Source organism: Dendrobates tinctorius, unplaced genomic scaffold (genome assembly GCF_039654945.1).
Source record: "Dendrobates tinctorius isolate UK_male_01 unplaced genomic scaffold, ASM3965494v1 ptg000257l, whole genome shotgun sequence".
NCBI classification, from domain to species: Eukaryota; Metazoa; Chordata; class Amphibia; order Anura; family Dendrobatidae; genus Dendrobates; species Dendrobates tinctorius.
In genome coordinates this window covers 4,665,823-4,681,746 of record NW_027361924.1, presented here as the reverse complement: position 1 = coordinate 4,681,746, position 15,924 = coordinate 4,665,823, and the positions used below count along the sequence as shown (strand labels likewise).

Sequence of the window (15,924 nt, the reverse complement as noted above, 5' to 3'; positions counted from 1 at the left end):
GGCCAAGATGATGTATCCAAGTTATCCATTTTTTTTGTACCATTGGAGTAATTTGATCACTGGGATCTGAGATGTAACCGGTAAGAGAAGCTGGCAGTAGGTGTTCCGTTTCGTCACAGCTCCCCCAGAGGGGAAATGAGGTATTACACCTGAAATGACTGGGCTCTCCATAACATGCCGTTTTCCATGAGACGCCCTTTGTAGCTGATTTCTCGTAGCTGCATGGAAGGTAAAGGGCCTAGGTTAGTTGCAAGAAATATTAAAAAAAAAACTTAAGCTCCTCCTCCTGGCAGGAAGGGGAGGGGCCATAGAAGGAAGGTGGGAGTGGCACATTCTCTCTCCTGGTCTGATAGTTTGTTGCAATGTATCAGTGCAGGAAGAATCCATGTATTTCAAAGACTGGATACATTGTAGCAGACCCTCAGCTGCTGGGTGTGACGAGAGTGACCCCAATTCCAGCCGCGCTGCCTGCTTCCCACATGTTCTAGACGTGGGTGCCGTGCAGGGGCCCCGCGGCCCCTTGGACGTGTCTCTGGTGGCCTGGAGAAGGCCGGCTCTGTCATCGAGAGTCATGTGCGGGAAGGGACAAGGCAACATCTGTTGTGCAGACTGCTCTGGCACACGGCGCTTTCCTCTACCACCCAGAGAATGGAAATCAGCTGTGATCTTACAGTCCTGGAAGCATTGTGGGGGGCACCTAACCGAAATATTCACCCCCCCACCCGCCATTATTCCACCATCAGCCGCCTGGCAATGGATGCACTTATAGTGTACATCACGCTGCAGCCTTCCTGCTCAGTAAGTGAGAGACTCTGAGAATTTCCCCAGAGGGTCCTGAAGCTGGAGCGTAATAGGGACGGCAGACAGAGCGGTACCGCGGTGTAAGAAGGCACTTACCGGGCGCACGTCGTGTCACATCAAGAGGTTCATCATCACATCCTTCTTCATGACGCCCTAAACGCATCCATTATAAGGTTTTACTGCTGAGTACCTTACCTCACTACATGAAATGGGGTGTCCACGTTTGAATACAATTTTGACCCTGAGTTACCGTACACCCTTATACTCCAGAGCTGCACTCACTATTCTGCTGGTGCAGTCACTGTGTACATACATTACATTACTGATCCTGAGTTACATCCTGTATTATACCCCAGAGCTGCACTCACTATTCTGCTGGTGCAGTTACTGTGTACATACATTACATTACTGATCCTGAGTTACGTCCTGTATTATACTCCAGAGCTGCACTCACTATTCTGCTGGTGCAGTTACTGTGTACATACATTACATTACTGATCCTGAGTTACATCCTGTATTATACTCCAGAGCTGCACTCACTATTCTGCTGGTGCAGTTACTGTGTACATACATTACATTACTGATCCTGAGTTACGTCCTGTATTATACTCCAGAGCTGCACTCACTATTCTGCTGGTGCAGTCACTGTGTACATACATTACATTACTGATCCTGAGTTACATCCTGTATTATACTCCAGAGCTGCACTCACTATTCTGCTGGTGCAGTCACTGTGTACATACATTACATTACTGATCCTGAGTTACATCCTGTATTATACTCCAGAGCTGCACTCACTATTCTGCTGGTGCAGTCACTGTGTACATACATTACATTACTGATCCTGAGTTACATCCTGTATTATACTCCAGAGCTGCACTCACTATTCTGCTGGTGCAGTCACTGTGTACATACATTACATTACTGATCCTGAGTTACATCCTGTATTATACCCCAGAGCTGCACTCACTATTCTGCTGGTGCAGTCACTGTGTACATACATTACATTACTGATCCTGAGTTACATCCTGTATTATACTCCAGAGCTGCACTCACTATTCTGCTGGTGCAGTCACTGTATACATACATTACATTACTGATCCTGAGTTACATCCTGTATTATACTCCAGAGCTGCACTCACTATTCTGCTGGTGCAGTCACTGTGTACATACATTACATTACTGATCCTGAGTTACATCCTGTATTATACTCCAGAGCTGCACTCACTATTCTGCTGGTGCAGTCACTGTGTACATACATTACATTACTGATCCTGAGTTACATCCTGTATTATACCCCAGAGCTGCACTCACTATTCTGCTGGTGCAGTCACTGTGTACATACATTACATTACTGATCCTGAGTTACATCCTGTATTATACTCCAGAGCTGCACTCACTATTCTGCTGGTGCAGTCACTGTATACATACATTACATTACTGATCCTGAGTTACATCCTGTATTATACTCCAGAGCTGCACTCACTATTCTGCTGGTGCAGTCACTGTGTACATACATTACATTACTGATCCTGAGTTACATCCTGTATTATACTCCAGAGCTGCACTCACTATTCTGCTGGTGCAGTCACTGTGTACACACATTACATTACTGATCCTGAGTTACATCCTGTATTATACCCCAGAGCTGCACTCACTATTCTGCTGGTGGAGTCACTGTGTACATACATTACATTACTGATCCTGAGTTACATCCTGTATTATACCCCAGAGCTGCACTCACTATTCTGCTGGTGCAGTCACTGTGTACATACATTACATTACTGATCCTGAGTTACATCCTGTATTATACCCCAGAGCTGCACTCACTATTCTGCTGGTGCAGTCACTGTGTACATACATTACATTACTGATCCTGAGTTACATCCTGTATTATACTCCAGAGCTGCACTCACTATTCTGCTGGTGCAGTCACTGTGTACATACATTACATTACTGATCCTGAGTTACATCCTGTATTATACTCCAGAGCTGCACTCACTATTCTGCTGGTGCAGTCACTGTGTACATACATTACATTACTGATCCTGAGTTACATTCTGTATTATACCCCAGAGCTGCACTCACTATTCTGCTGGTGCAGTCACTGTGTACATACATTACATTACTGATCCTGAGTTACATCCTGTATTATACCCCAGAGCTGCACTCACTATTCTGCTGGTGCAGTCACTGTGTACATACATTACATTACTGATCCTGAGTTACCTCCTGTATTATACTCCAGAGCTGCACTCACTATTCTGCTGGTGCAGTCACTGTATACATACATTACATTACTGATCCTGAGTTACATCCTGTATTATACCCCAGAGCTGCACTCACTATTCTGCTGGTACAGACGCTGAGCAGATTCTCAGTAAACTGTTGTCGTATCTGATGACAAACTTGTTGACTGTTTCCCTTATTTACTAGGCAGCGTCATTGATATTATTCATGTTCCTTTTTCATGGTGACGACTATGGGTGTCGGGGAGGTTGTCGGCTCCGCCCCTTTGACTTTATAGCTTACTCTGCTATATATTATTCCATATTCAGTTTTTCTATATAATAAGTCTTTAACCCCTCAAGCACCAATGACAGAATACTGTGTCCTCTATGATGAGTTGTGTGATCTCAGGTGCTCCTGCCTCTGTAATTTTCCTGATATTGACGTATATTTCCGCCATACTGCTCCCGTCGGCCCTTTAATCCACTGCTGAGAATAGCGGCCACATTTGGGTCCATCATCTCGGCTGCTGGTCTAATGATGTGTAGTTTCTAACTGTCCTTGAATCCGCAGCCGCACACTGAGCTATTGAAGTAAAGCAGCCGGCTATAGAGCGCGCTGATAAAAAGCGGTGTCATTAAAACCGAGTATATGTGCGGGGCGGGAGGGAGAGGGGACAGCCGGATTCTTCCTAAACAAAGCTTTATACTACGTCCTCCGCTGCTTATATACAGAAAGCTCCCCAAATCTTACATAATCCTCATAAGTGATCGTTCATCCTGATCTTCCTGGTTCACGAACAAAATGCCAGCTCTGCAGTGAAGACTGACACATTGCACAGTGGAGCAATTACAGATTAGCGCAGAAGGCTTAGATACGGCTACATAGCCATCCAGATATGTACGCCCTTCAGGATCTGAGGAAAGAGGGGTGACAGGAAAAGTCCTCAAGCCTGGTAAAATACCATAGTAGTCAATGCACAGCTGCCTTAGCTTACAGCGATTCGTATTAACCCCATAGAAAGCTTCATTGTTCTAGGAGGATTTTACTGATATTTTCAGAGTTGCATTTTACAGTAAAATCCATGGTCCGTAAACAGCTGACAACACAGCAAGGGGATTTCATTGGTGAAAGTGATCAGGCAGGAAAAGGGTGTAAAAACAATCTGAAGGCATTAGATCTACCATGGAGCATTGTGAAGACGTCATCTAGAAATGGCTTCAATTTGGTACCACAGTGAGATCACCTAGAACTAGACGTCCCTCAAAAATTGATGAAGAGACGAGAAGAAAATTGGTCCCGGAGGCTTCCAAGAGGCCGACAGCAACATTAAAGGAGCTGCAGGATTTCCTGGTTTTGCACTGGATGTGACCATTATCTCCTGTGTTCTTCATATGTCCAGCTTGTGGGGTTGATGGCAAGACAGAAGTCTTTTCTTACAATGAAAAACATCCTTCTAGTCTGCAGTAAAGTATGTGGGGAATGTGTTATGTCTGTTGAAACAAAGGGGGAACTTTTTAACCATAATTACAAAAGGTGGAAAGCCAATCACCAGAAGAACACCATCCCCACAATGAGGCATGGTGGAGGCAGCATTGTGCTTTGGGGATGTTTTTTGCAGATAGCTATGGAGCTTTAGTCAAGGAGGAGGGAAGTATGAGCATTTACAAATATCAGTCAATTTTATAACAAAACCTTCAGGCTTCTACTAAAAAGCTGAAGATAAAGAGGAAACATCACCTTTCACAATAATGACCCTAAGAGGCCCCCAAATCAACAAAAGAATGGCTTCTCCAGAAGAAAATCACAGTTTTGGTAAGGCCCTGCCGGATCCCAGACCTGGATCCAAATGATAATCTGTGGGTGCCCTGAAGAAGGCGCTGTACACAGGAGATGCCCCCACGGTGGAATAGATCTGGAGCTACTGCTGGGAAGACGGGGCAAAGATCGACAATTCTAGATGTGCCGCGCTTATAGACTCAGACCCAAAAAAGACTGAATGGCGTCAGAAATTCAGAGGGGACTTCAACAAAGTGTTAGATTAAGGGTTTGCAGATTTATGCAGCCACATTATTTAAGTTCTTTATTTTTCTTTTTTTCCACCAGAAAAGATGAATTTGTCCAGATTATGAGGTACATTAAAATTAGAAAAAGTTCTGAAATTATTCATTCTTTTTATGATTTTTTTTTTTTAATATGACAATAACCTTGCATCTTTATCAGGGGTGTGTAGACTTTTTTTTTTTTTTTTTAGTTCCACTGTATACCCGGCATTTTATGACGTGGGGGGGGGGTTAGGAGTGGGGCTTGAAGCTGCAGTAATTCTCAGATTGGATTGAATTTATTTTTAATCACAGCGTTCAGTGTATATCTGTAATAGGAAAGTGCTCGGGGCGTTCACAAAGGATCCTCTGATCCGGAGTCTCTTTGGTGTCTCCTCTAATCACAGAGAGTCGCACCTGGTGACAGAGCCGACGACTTGTACTTGGCTCTGCTGTCATTTTAATGAGTGGATGCATTTGGGAGTTCTCCCTTCCCCACCCCTCCCTATGGAGGCGACCCCCTTTGAGGTAGATCTCGGAAATTTCTTAAAGGGACCTCACCCTGAGTTCACAATTTTTACTAAAAAATTTCCCCCCTTATAAAGAAGTTCTCCCTTTCACTGAATTTGGGAGCGCTTCCTGTGGTCACCCCACCAACTTATATGACACATCCTTATCCTTGGGCCCAGAAGAACTAGGTGACAACTTTGTGGGGAGTCGAAATAGAAGCCATGTTGGGATGCAATAAAATTTTTGGAAAAGCAACAAAAAATTTGACCAAGGGGCAAAAATCGTTGAGCTTTTTGGTTCATGGTCGCCCCTTGGATATTTCTCCTCATGGTTAACCCAAACCTTCGCGTTAGAATTTTGCTGCTCCCTTTATCACCCCGACCCCCAATCCACAAGACCTAAGAAGTGGTCAAACCACCTGCCGGCCAGCAGTCTGTTACGGCCAGAAGACCTAAGAAGTGGTCAAACCACCTGCTGGCCAGCAGTCTGTTACGGCCAGAAGACCTAAGAAGTGGTCAAACCACCTGCTGGCCAGCAGTCTGTTACGGCATATGACCAATATGACTGCCATCTAATTTTTGGGGAAAAATTTTAGTTTTTTTGAACATGGAGTAATTGTTGGGTTTGTGGCTTATGTTTTTTTGCCTTGATCCCACCGGTTCCTTGGATCTTGCTCTGCCCGTGGTGGTCACCCCCCGCACCTTCCTATAGGTGACCTTGGAAGAGTTAATGACTGATAGAATTTCGGATGTTTTATTGATGGAGCCGGGGAATAGAATCTGGATGAGAGCACTAGAAGTCGAGCTGGTTCGCCCCCCGCCTGTCTGCCCGCCGCCCTCTCCTCAATCTTCCGTCTCCTGAGGATAGCAAGCAAAGAGCAGAGCTCTCCGTCTCTCCCTGACCCTTCTGGTTGGCATTTCGGGTTCCTTTGCTTTCTATTCCTGGCACAAGCAGGCGAGCCACACGCTCATCCGCACAAACGCAGCACACGAAAGGCGAAAGGGAGGGGGGGCACGCCACTTACTCCCCAAACAAAGGCTGCCGTGCCAGCAGCATCTCGGCACATCCAAAGCCCCCCGACCTGATGTCTCAATAGACACTGTCAATGACCCCCTCCTCTCGCCCCAACCCCGCGCTCTCCTCCCCACTACACCGTCTACTCTCGTACCCCTCCTACTTCTGCCTCTACATTTTCAGGCTGGATGCTACGGCGGCCGTTCCTAATTACCTCTTATCCCCAGTGGTTTGTGAATAATCACCGCTGAGAAGCATTGAAGGGATTGCTGCTGAGGAGGATGAAAAATATGAATTGTGCCATTTTTCACATCTAAGGGACATAACCTGGTCACCGCGCTGGAGCGGAGCAGAGCGTAGAAGCTGAGGAGACATCTCAGGTACCTTTTCTGCATTTTGGGGAGGTGGGGGGCAATTGTAGGTGTGGAAGGGGGGTCGGCGTTCTTCGGAGTTGACTTTGTAAACAATGCGGAGCTTGGCTCGGTGGTCAATGGTTGGGAGAGTAGACCTCATGACTTGGAGGATGACCATGGACATGACGGTCCTTATCCTATTTCTTCTTCTCTTGTGGTTGTGGACAGATCCTGGAGATGACACCTGGAACTTCCCGCATGTCCTTGTTTGTAAACCGTGGGCGCTCGATGGTGGCACCGCGCACCCACTTGGTCCTACGCGATACTGACATATGGGGCTTTCATATAGTTCTGGCAATGATGGATTGGCTCGCTACAGTTCAGGGAATTTTTTTTTCCCCCCTAAAAAAGTGATCGCCCGGAGTAATTAGTCTGAATGCAAGGGCATTATCCCCTTCTATGATGAGCGATTCGATGCCATTTCTATGGTTGTAGAGGGACGTGGACAAAAAGGAACCCGACACGACGTGTCGGATCCACTGCAGTGGTCCCCGACATGGGAGAGAATGCCTCATCTACCTTGTCCCTGGCACGTCATGAGTTAAATTTTGCAAGCCATTAGGATGGCATCCATCATGGGGACTTCTGTTAACTCTTACATGGCCGGTGGTGGGGGGGAGATGCTGTCGCTTTTTTTTTACGACTTGATTGACACCATTAAAATAAATTGCACCTGCCTAAATCCCTCATGTCCCTGGATGATATAGGAGCCACTTAACTTGTCACCGGGACATGACATCACTCTCCGTGGTGCGGTCATATAACCTTTTTTTTTTCAGATATAGAACTCATTTTTGTACCCTTTTAACCCATTCCCTCCCATCATCAGTCTTAGATTTTTACTTCTTTCTTACTCATTTTTAATGGGATGACCCGAAATGCGTTGTGTAGTGTGGTCGGACAGAAATGCGTCTGATTTTTTTTATCTTGTATTCCACTTTCGCTGTCAGACATTTCAACATCAAATTGACTTGCAGCTTCATACCCCTCCTCCCCCTCTCTGCAATATATATTGCTCTGATTCCCCCCAAAAAAATGGCTTGTTTATGCTGCAGTGGGGGGCAGACCTTCACATAGAAGGGGTTAAATCCCCGGTCTTTGCATTGCATTTATAGGATGGACATGTAGCTGTTCACAGCCCTTGATCCTGGGGAGATTAGTGTCTCATCTTCCCATTGCTGACACATGAAGGACTAAAGTTCTATAGATTGTCCTTTATCAGCATTCCTCCTGAATCCAACAAGCGATCATGGTGCCAACAATCTGTCCAGATGATGACACATGGGCCATATGTGAGTGCCCCGGGCATTTCTATGACTGCTTTAATATTGCATGCCCCCTTCGTTCCCCTATCTCATCCTTGGCACCAAGCGCTTGACACTGGCATTCCGGCGTGCACCTGCTAATTGCACCTATGCTACTTTTTCTCTCGCTTTTTTGCCCATGACAGGTAACATATTGGGATCTCATGCCTACCCTCAACCTATAAAAATATATTATAGAATTGCTTAAATAGCAACTTCCGAAAATAACTTTGAACTGTCTACTAACAAAAAAATAGCACAGATGGCTTCAGGGAAAATAATAGTCCCGTTGGTTAGAAGACTGCAAACTGGAAATCATTCACAGGTTAGAAAATACTACATCAAATAAAGCTTTTTCAATCTCTTATAGGTTCAACGTTAGGCACAGATTAAATATATAATATTTCTGTCTGAGCTCCCTGTATACAGAGATACATAAGATCCTGTCTGCAGTCACCACTAGAGGGAGCTCCCTGTATACAGAGATATATAAGATCCTGTCTGCAGCCACCACTAGGGGGAGCTCCCTGTATACAGAGATACATGATAAGATCTTGTCTGCAGCCACCACTAGGGGGAGCTCCCTGTATGCAGAGATACATGATAAGAACCTGTCTGCAGGCACCACTATGGGGAGCTCCTTGTATACAGAGATGCATGATAAGATCCTGTCTGCAGTCACCACTAGGGGGAGCTCCCTGTATGCAGAGATACATGATAAGATCCTGTCTGCATTCACCACTAGGGGGAGCTCCCTGTATACAGAGATGCATGATAGGATCCTGTCTGTAGCCACCACTAGGGAGAGCTCCCTGTATATAGTGATACATGATAAGATCCTGTCTGCAGCCACCACTAGGGGGAGCTCCCTGTATACAGAGATACATGATAAGATGCTGTCTGCAGTCACCACTAGGGGGAGCTCCCTGTATACAGAGATACATGATAAGATCCTGCCTGCAGCCACCACTAGGGGGAGCTCCCTGTATACAGAGATACATAAGATTCTGTCTGCAGCAACCACTAGGGGGAGCTCCCTGTATACAGAGATACATGATAAGATGCTGTCTGCAGTCACCACTAGGGGGAGCTCCTTGTATACAGAGATGCATGATAAGAACCTGTCTGCAGCCACCACTATGGGGAGCTCCCTGTATACAGAGATACATGATAAGATCATGTCTGCAGTCACCACTAGGGGGAGCTCCCTGTATACAGAGATGCATGACAACATCCTGTCTGCAGTCACCACTAGGGGGAGCTCCCTGTATGGAGAGTTACATGATAAGATCCTGTCTGCATTCACCACTATGGGGAGCTCCCTGTATACAGAGATGCATGATAAGATCCTGTATTCAGCCACCACTAGGGGGATCGCTATGTATACAGATTTATTGTTGCGTTCCATGCACAAACTGTCTGCATTAAGCTCCCTCTAGTGGTGGCTGCAAGTATAGAAAATGATATCATTTTGACATATCTATGCACAGGATGGAATTATGATTTCAGCATTCCCTTTAGTCAGCTGACAAGTATTACAGATTACTTCTTCTGGAATCACATTTTTATAAAGATTTATACAGTCTTAAAGGGGGACTCCAGCTCGGTCTGAAAAGTGAGATTTGGGTAGAGTTCTTCTGTCTTTGGTTTTTGGCTATTCCTAGTGGGACCTTCTATTTTAGATGAAACTCTGTGGTAGTCCATAGTTGACAATTGAGCTCGCCAAACTTTGTAAAGCATAAACACGCCCCCTTTTTGCAGACCACACCCCCATAAATGTGCATCTGGATACAAGGGCCGAGGCTGATGATGAAACCATTCTGTGCTGGCTCCTTTCCGGGAGGTTTCAGGAGGCTTCTTTGGTGCCCGGGAGGTTTGCCAACTCATCCGGGGGGTCTCCTCTTTTCCTGGGAGCTTCCTGGATGCCAGAAATGAGTGTTGGCCAGGAATAGCCGGACAGAGGACTGGATGGGAGAGGACAACTCAAGGTCTTTAGTTTACTGGTAATTTAAAAAACATTTTTTTTTTGGAGGGAAAAGCTCTTCAAGAGCAAAACCTAAGCGGTGCGTGATGCCAGGCGGACGGGGAGACACTTGGTAGAGCGCTGCCAGCTGCACGTCAGTGCTCAGAAGAGCCGAATCCCCTTTCCTAGCTGCGATTACCTCTGGTGGCCAAGGACATCATCGAAATGATCCACACATTAATTAAAAATGATTAGATCTTGATTGAGCAGCTCCGGCATTACCTCCGCACAGACGAAGATGGCGAGATGGCAAATTAGAGCCAAAAAAAAAAAATCTGGAAAAATGTTAAAATAAAAATCTAGAGCAAAAAAACTTGCAAAGATTTCCAAAAAATTCTAAATTTAATTTTCAATTTTTGGTCCTCCTTTTTTTTTCAAGAGCTCAATGGTTCCCGATTTGTCTCATCTTGGACTATAACTCCTACGACAACACATTACGAGGCGTCTGGTGGCTCCTCCAGTCCTCCTGGCGGCTCTCCCTGACATTATAACACCGGCGGATGCTTCTTACTGCTGTTCCGGTCATAAAGGCAGAATACTCAGCTCTGCAGAACGTGGCTCCATTAATCCACAGCCCCTGCACAGAGCCGCAGATCTGCAGCATGAAAAAAAAAAAGCCTTGTCTCGAGAAGGTCAATCCTGCGAATTTAGAGGGGGCTGGCCGGTGCAGCGGGCAGTAGGGGCCTTCAGCTTTTTGTTTTTGCTTTGGATAAATCTGCCCATCTGTGGTACTGACGTTTGATACAAGGGGTGTGGATTGGCCTCCGATTAGTAGTGCTAGTATCAGGTCAGGTTTCTCTTACCTCTGGAGCCCAAGCTTACAGGGGGGCTGGCCGGTGGAGCAGGCAGTAGGGGGTCTTCAGTTTTTACTTTGGATAAAAGCTGAGAGACGGTGGCACTGCCCGTGCTACCAACAATGGTCTGCCCATCTGGGGTACTGACACTTGACACAAGGGGTGCGGATTAACACCCATTTGTAGCACAACATATCAGGTCAGGTTTCTCCAACCTCTGTTGCCTGTTTAGAGGGGGCTGTCCGGTGGAGCGGGCAGTAGTGGCCTTCAGCTTTTTGTTTTTGCTTTGAATAAATCTGCCCATCTGTGGTACTGACGTTTGATACAAGGGGTGCGGATTGGCCTCCGATTAGTAGTGCTAGTATCAGGTCAGGTTTCTCTTACCTCTGGAGCCCAAGCTTACAGGGGGGCTGGCCGGTGGAGCAGGCAGTAGGGGGTCTTCAGTTTTTACTTTGGTTAAAAGCTGAGAGATGGTGGCACTGCCCATGCTACCAACAATAGTCTGCCCATCTGTGGTACTGACGCTTGACACAAGGGGTGAGGATTAACACCCATTGGTAGCACAAGATATCAGGTCAGGTTTCTCCAATCTGTGGAGCCCAAGCTTACAGGGGGGCTGGCCGGTGGAGCAGGCAGTAGGGGGTCTTCAGTTTTTACTTTGGATAGAAGCTGAGAGACGGTGGCACTGCCCGTGCTACCAACAATAGTCTGCCCATCGTGGGTACTGACATTTGACACAAGGGGTGCGGATTAACACCCATTGGGAGCACAAGATATCAGGTCAGGTTTCTCCAACCTCTGGTGCCTAAGTTTAGAGGGGGCTGGCCGGTGGATCGGGCGGTAAGGGTCTTCCGTTGTTTCTTTTTGCATGCGAGAGAAGCTGAGAGACGGTGGCACTGCCCATCCGGGGATACTGACATTTCACACAAGGGGTGCGAATTGACAGCCGATTGGTGGCACAAGGTATCAGGTCGGGTTTCTCCCAATCTCAGGTGCCCATCTCTACCCCTGACATCGGTGAGAACTTATAGACTGGTTAGAACATGTGCTATCGGTGGTGGACCCAATAGTGCTAAAGGGCATGCCAGCTACAGGTGGCATCAATGGGCACCAAGTGCCCCAAGTGTGGTTCTCCCTGAGGTTTTGGGGTAAAAAGAGAATCTGATATCATTACAAGGCCTATAGGTTCATGAATCAGGCTGCCGAGGATGAACAGAGCTAATGATCTACGATTCTTAGAAAAGACTGGCACAGACAGAACAGCAGAAAGAAAGTGGGCACCGTAATGGCTGCCATTAGCGGCCGTCGCCCAGCGTCTGTTACCCATGCTGCAGATCTACATAACTCAGGGGCTGATATTTCCAGGTCATTAATTTGATTTCCAGATCACATCAATAATAGATCGCGCGGCAATAAATCACACAATTATACAATCGTGACCTTTATTTTCTGACATTTATATAATGGCGCTGCCCATGCCATCATCATATTTTATCTGCACCCACACCTAATGCGTAACCTGTCAGGACTGCGCTCTTGGCAAAACATGGGACTGGATTCACAACAGCAGGGGTGCCGATACACCCCACTCCACGGGGGGCAGCAACTGACCCCTGCCTGGGTGTCCCATGGTGGGCACACTCCTCACTGACTATAAATCTATGCTCCCCCCCCCCTTATATATCAGCCCAAAACCTAGTGATCAGGTCACTGTCAGATATGCCATTCAGACTCCCGGGAAAGCTCAGTGACCTCTGATGTGCAAGCTAAGATGGTGGCCATGTTGATTATCACCCAGCTTTCCCAAGAAAAGATGTAACCCATCGGCATCAAATCTGTCTAGTTTGGTAGCAATATATCTCCTGCTGTTATATCATCGCATAACAAAGCAGATTTACCATTCAGGACTCGTGGAAAGCTGGGTGATATTCAAAGTGGAAACTGAAAATTCTGCCCCCCAGCTTTTCTAGGAAAAGATGGAACCGATAGACATCAACGGAGTCCATATTAGAGACTATAATTGTGACCATATTGCTTACTATTGAGGACTCAAGGAAAGTTTGGTAGGTTCTAGAAAAGATGCAGTGACTGCCCTGTTGGTTATCACACAGAATTCGATTGCTATTCAGGACTCTTGAAAAGCTTTGATGATGGCTATATCGATCGCCATTCAGGAGTCTCGAAAAGCTGTACTGGTGGCTTTATTGATTTCCATTCAGGACTCTCAAAAAGCTTTGATGGCTATATCGATTGCCATTCAGGACTCTCGAAAAGCTGTACTGGTGGCTTTATTGATTTCCATTCAGGACTCTCAAAAAGCTTTGCTGGCTATATCAATTGCCATTCAGGACCCTCGATAAGTTTTGATGTTGGCTTTATTGGTTGCCATTCTGGGCTGTCAGAAAGCTTTACCGGTGGCTCTATTGATTGCCATTCAGAACTCTCAGAAAGCTTTGATGGTGGCTATGTTGATTGCCGTCCTGGACACTGGGAAAGCTTTCATGGTGGCTCTAATGATTGGCACTCAGAACCCAAGAAAAGTTGGGTTATAAGATTATAGGAAACCCGTAATGACAGCCATATTGGTGACCACTCAGGATAATAAAAGAGCTGGGTAGATTCTAGAAAAGCTTCAATGGTCGTCACTCAGGACACATGGAAAGTTTGGTGCAAACTTTACTGGGGGTCAAATTGGTTGTGACTTCGGACTGTAGAAAAACTGGGTAGACTATAGGAAGTGTTCATGGAGGCCATATTGGTTGTCACTCAGGACTTTAGAAGAACTGGGTGAATTCCAGGAAAGCTGTGATGATCATCGTTCAGGATTTTTGGAAAGTTTGGTTAACTTCCAGAAAGCTTTAATTAATGGACATAATGGTTGTCGGAACTCCTAAGAAAGCTGGGTAGACTGTAGAACGACTGCATTGGTGGCCATATTGGTTGTCACCCAGGACTCTGGAAAGCTGGATTATCTCTGACAAAGCTGCATTGGTGGCCTTATAGTTGTGATCCAGCTTTCCCAGTGTAAGATATGAACCAGTTACACTTTTTTTTTTACGCCTTCGCAGTGCAAAACGGTTCTAGGACTCCTAGTTCCCGGGAATCTTTGGATTCAGGGTAATTTTTGTAGAGCGAGTGGATTTTACTGTGAAGTTAAAGGTTTTCTCCATTTCTGTGATGTTGTCAAGCTTAGAATGACCCACGCGGCGTCTCGGCCCTGACATGGAGTCTGGATGATGGCAGCGTCTCATTTCTGGGGTCATCACTGGAGCGTGATGTATAATTGGGGGAGTGTGTGTTTTTGTTCGGATGGGGGCTTTGATCAGTGGGGAAGTGGTCCTCAGCTTCTTCACAGGACATGCTGGAATTTATAGTTCCACAAGTCATCAGGTGCTGATGATCCATAAAGTAGGCCATATATACAGTGGGGAAAAAAGTATTCAGTCAGCTACCAACTGTGCAAGTTCTCCCACTTATGAAGATGAGAGACGCCTGTAATTGACATCATAGGTAGACCACAGCTATGAGAGTCACAATGAGAAAACAAATCCAGAAAATCACCTTGTCTGATTTGGCAAGATTTATTTTGCAAATTATGTTGGCCCATTCCTCCATGCAGGTCTCCTCTAGAGCAGTGATGTTTTGGGCATGTCGCTGGGTAACAGACTTTCTGCTCCCTCCAAAGGTTTTCTATGGGGTTGAGATCTGGAGACTGGCTAGGCCACTCCAGGAACTTCATATGCTTCTTACAAAGCCACTCCTTTGTTTCTGTGGTGGTGTGCTTGGGATCATTATCATGCTGAAAGACCCATCCACGTTTCATCTTCAACGCCCTTGCTGATGGAAGGAGGTTTGCACTCAAAATCTCAGGATACATGGCCCCATTCATTCTTTCATGTATGCGGATCAGTCGTCCTGGTCCCTTTGCAGAGAAACAGCCCCAAAGCATGATGTTGCCACCCCCATGCTTCACAGTAGGTATGGTGTTCTTTGGATGCAACTCAGCATTCTGTCTCCTCCAAACATGACACGTTTTGATTCTACCAAACAGTTCTGTTTTGGTTTCATCATATTACATTCTCGCAATACTCTTCTGGATAATCCAAATGCTCTCTTGCAAACTTCAGATGGGCCCGGACATGTACTGGCTTAAACAGGGGGACACATCTGGCACTGCAGGATCTGAATCCCTGGTGGCGTAGTGTGTTACTGATGGTAGCCTTTGTTACGGTGGTCCCAGCTCTATGCAGGTCATTCACTAGGTCCCCCCGTGTGGTTCTGGAATTTTTGCTCACTGTTCTTGTGATCATTTTGACCCCACGGGGTGAGATCTTGCGTAGAGCCCCAGATCGAGGGAGATTATCAGTGGTCTTGTATGTCTTCCATTTTATTATTATTGCTCCCACAGCTGATTTCATCACTCCAGGCTCCTTGCCTATTGCAGATTCAGTCTTCCCAGCCTGGTGCAGGGCTACAATTTTGTTTCTGGTGTCCTCCGACAGCTCTTTGGTCTTTACCATAGTGGAGTTTGACTGTTTGAGGTTGTGGACAGGAGTGATGACAAGGTCAAACAGGCGCCATTACTACAGGTAATGAGCGGAGGACAGAGGAGCCTCTTAAAGAAGAAGTTACAGGTCTGTGAGAGCCAGAAATCTTGCATGTGTTTAGGTGACCAAATACTTATTTTCCACCATAATTTGCTAAATAAATCTTGTCAAATCAGTCAAGGTGATTTTCTAGATTTGTTTTCTCATTTTGACTCTCATAGTTGTGGTCTACCTATGATGTCAATTA

At 46.0% G+C, this 15,924-nt stretch overlaps 1 protein-coding gene across 2 annotated transcripts in view; it reads left to right on the top strand.

The window, feature by feature from the left end:
• RAI1 (retinoic acid induced 1) overlaps positions 1-15,924 on the top strand; it is a 120,539-nt gene that overhangs the window by 47,543 nt on the left and 57,072 nt on the right. Inside the window, exon 1 of one of the 2 annotated variants that reach the window (XM_073558494.1) lies at positions 6,435-6,976. The exons of the other annotated variant lie outside the window; for it this stretch is intronic. The gene's annotated coding sequence lies outside the window, so the exon portion shown is untranslated. Of the gene's footprint in view, positions 1-6,434; positions 6,977-15,924 lie in introns of those variants that run through there. 2 annotated transcript variants of the gene reach the window in all.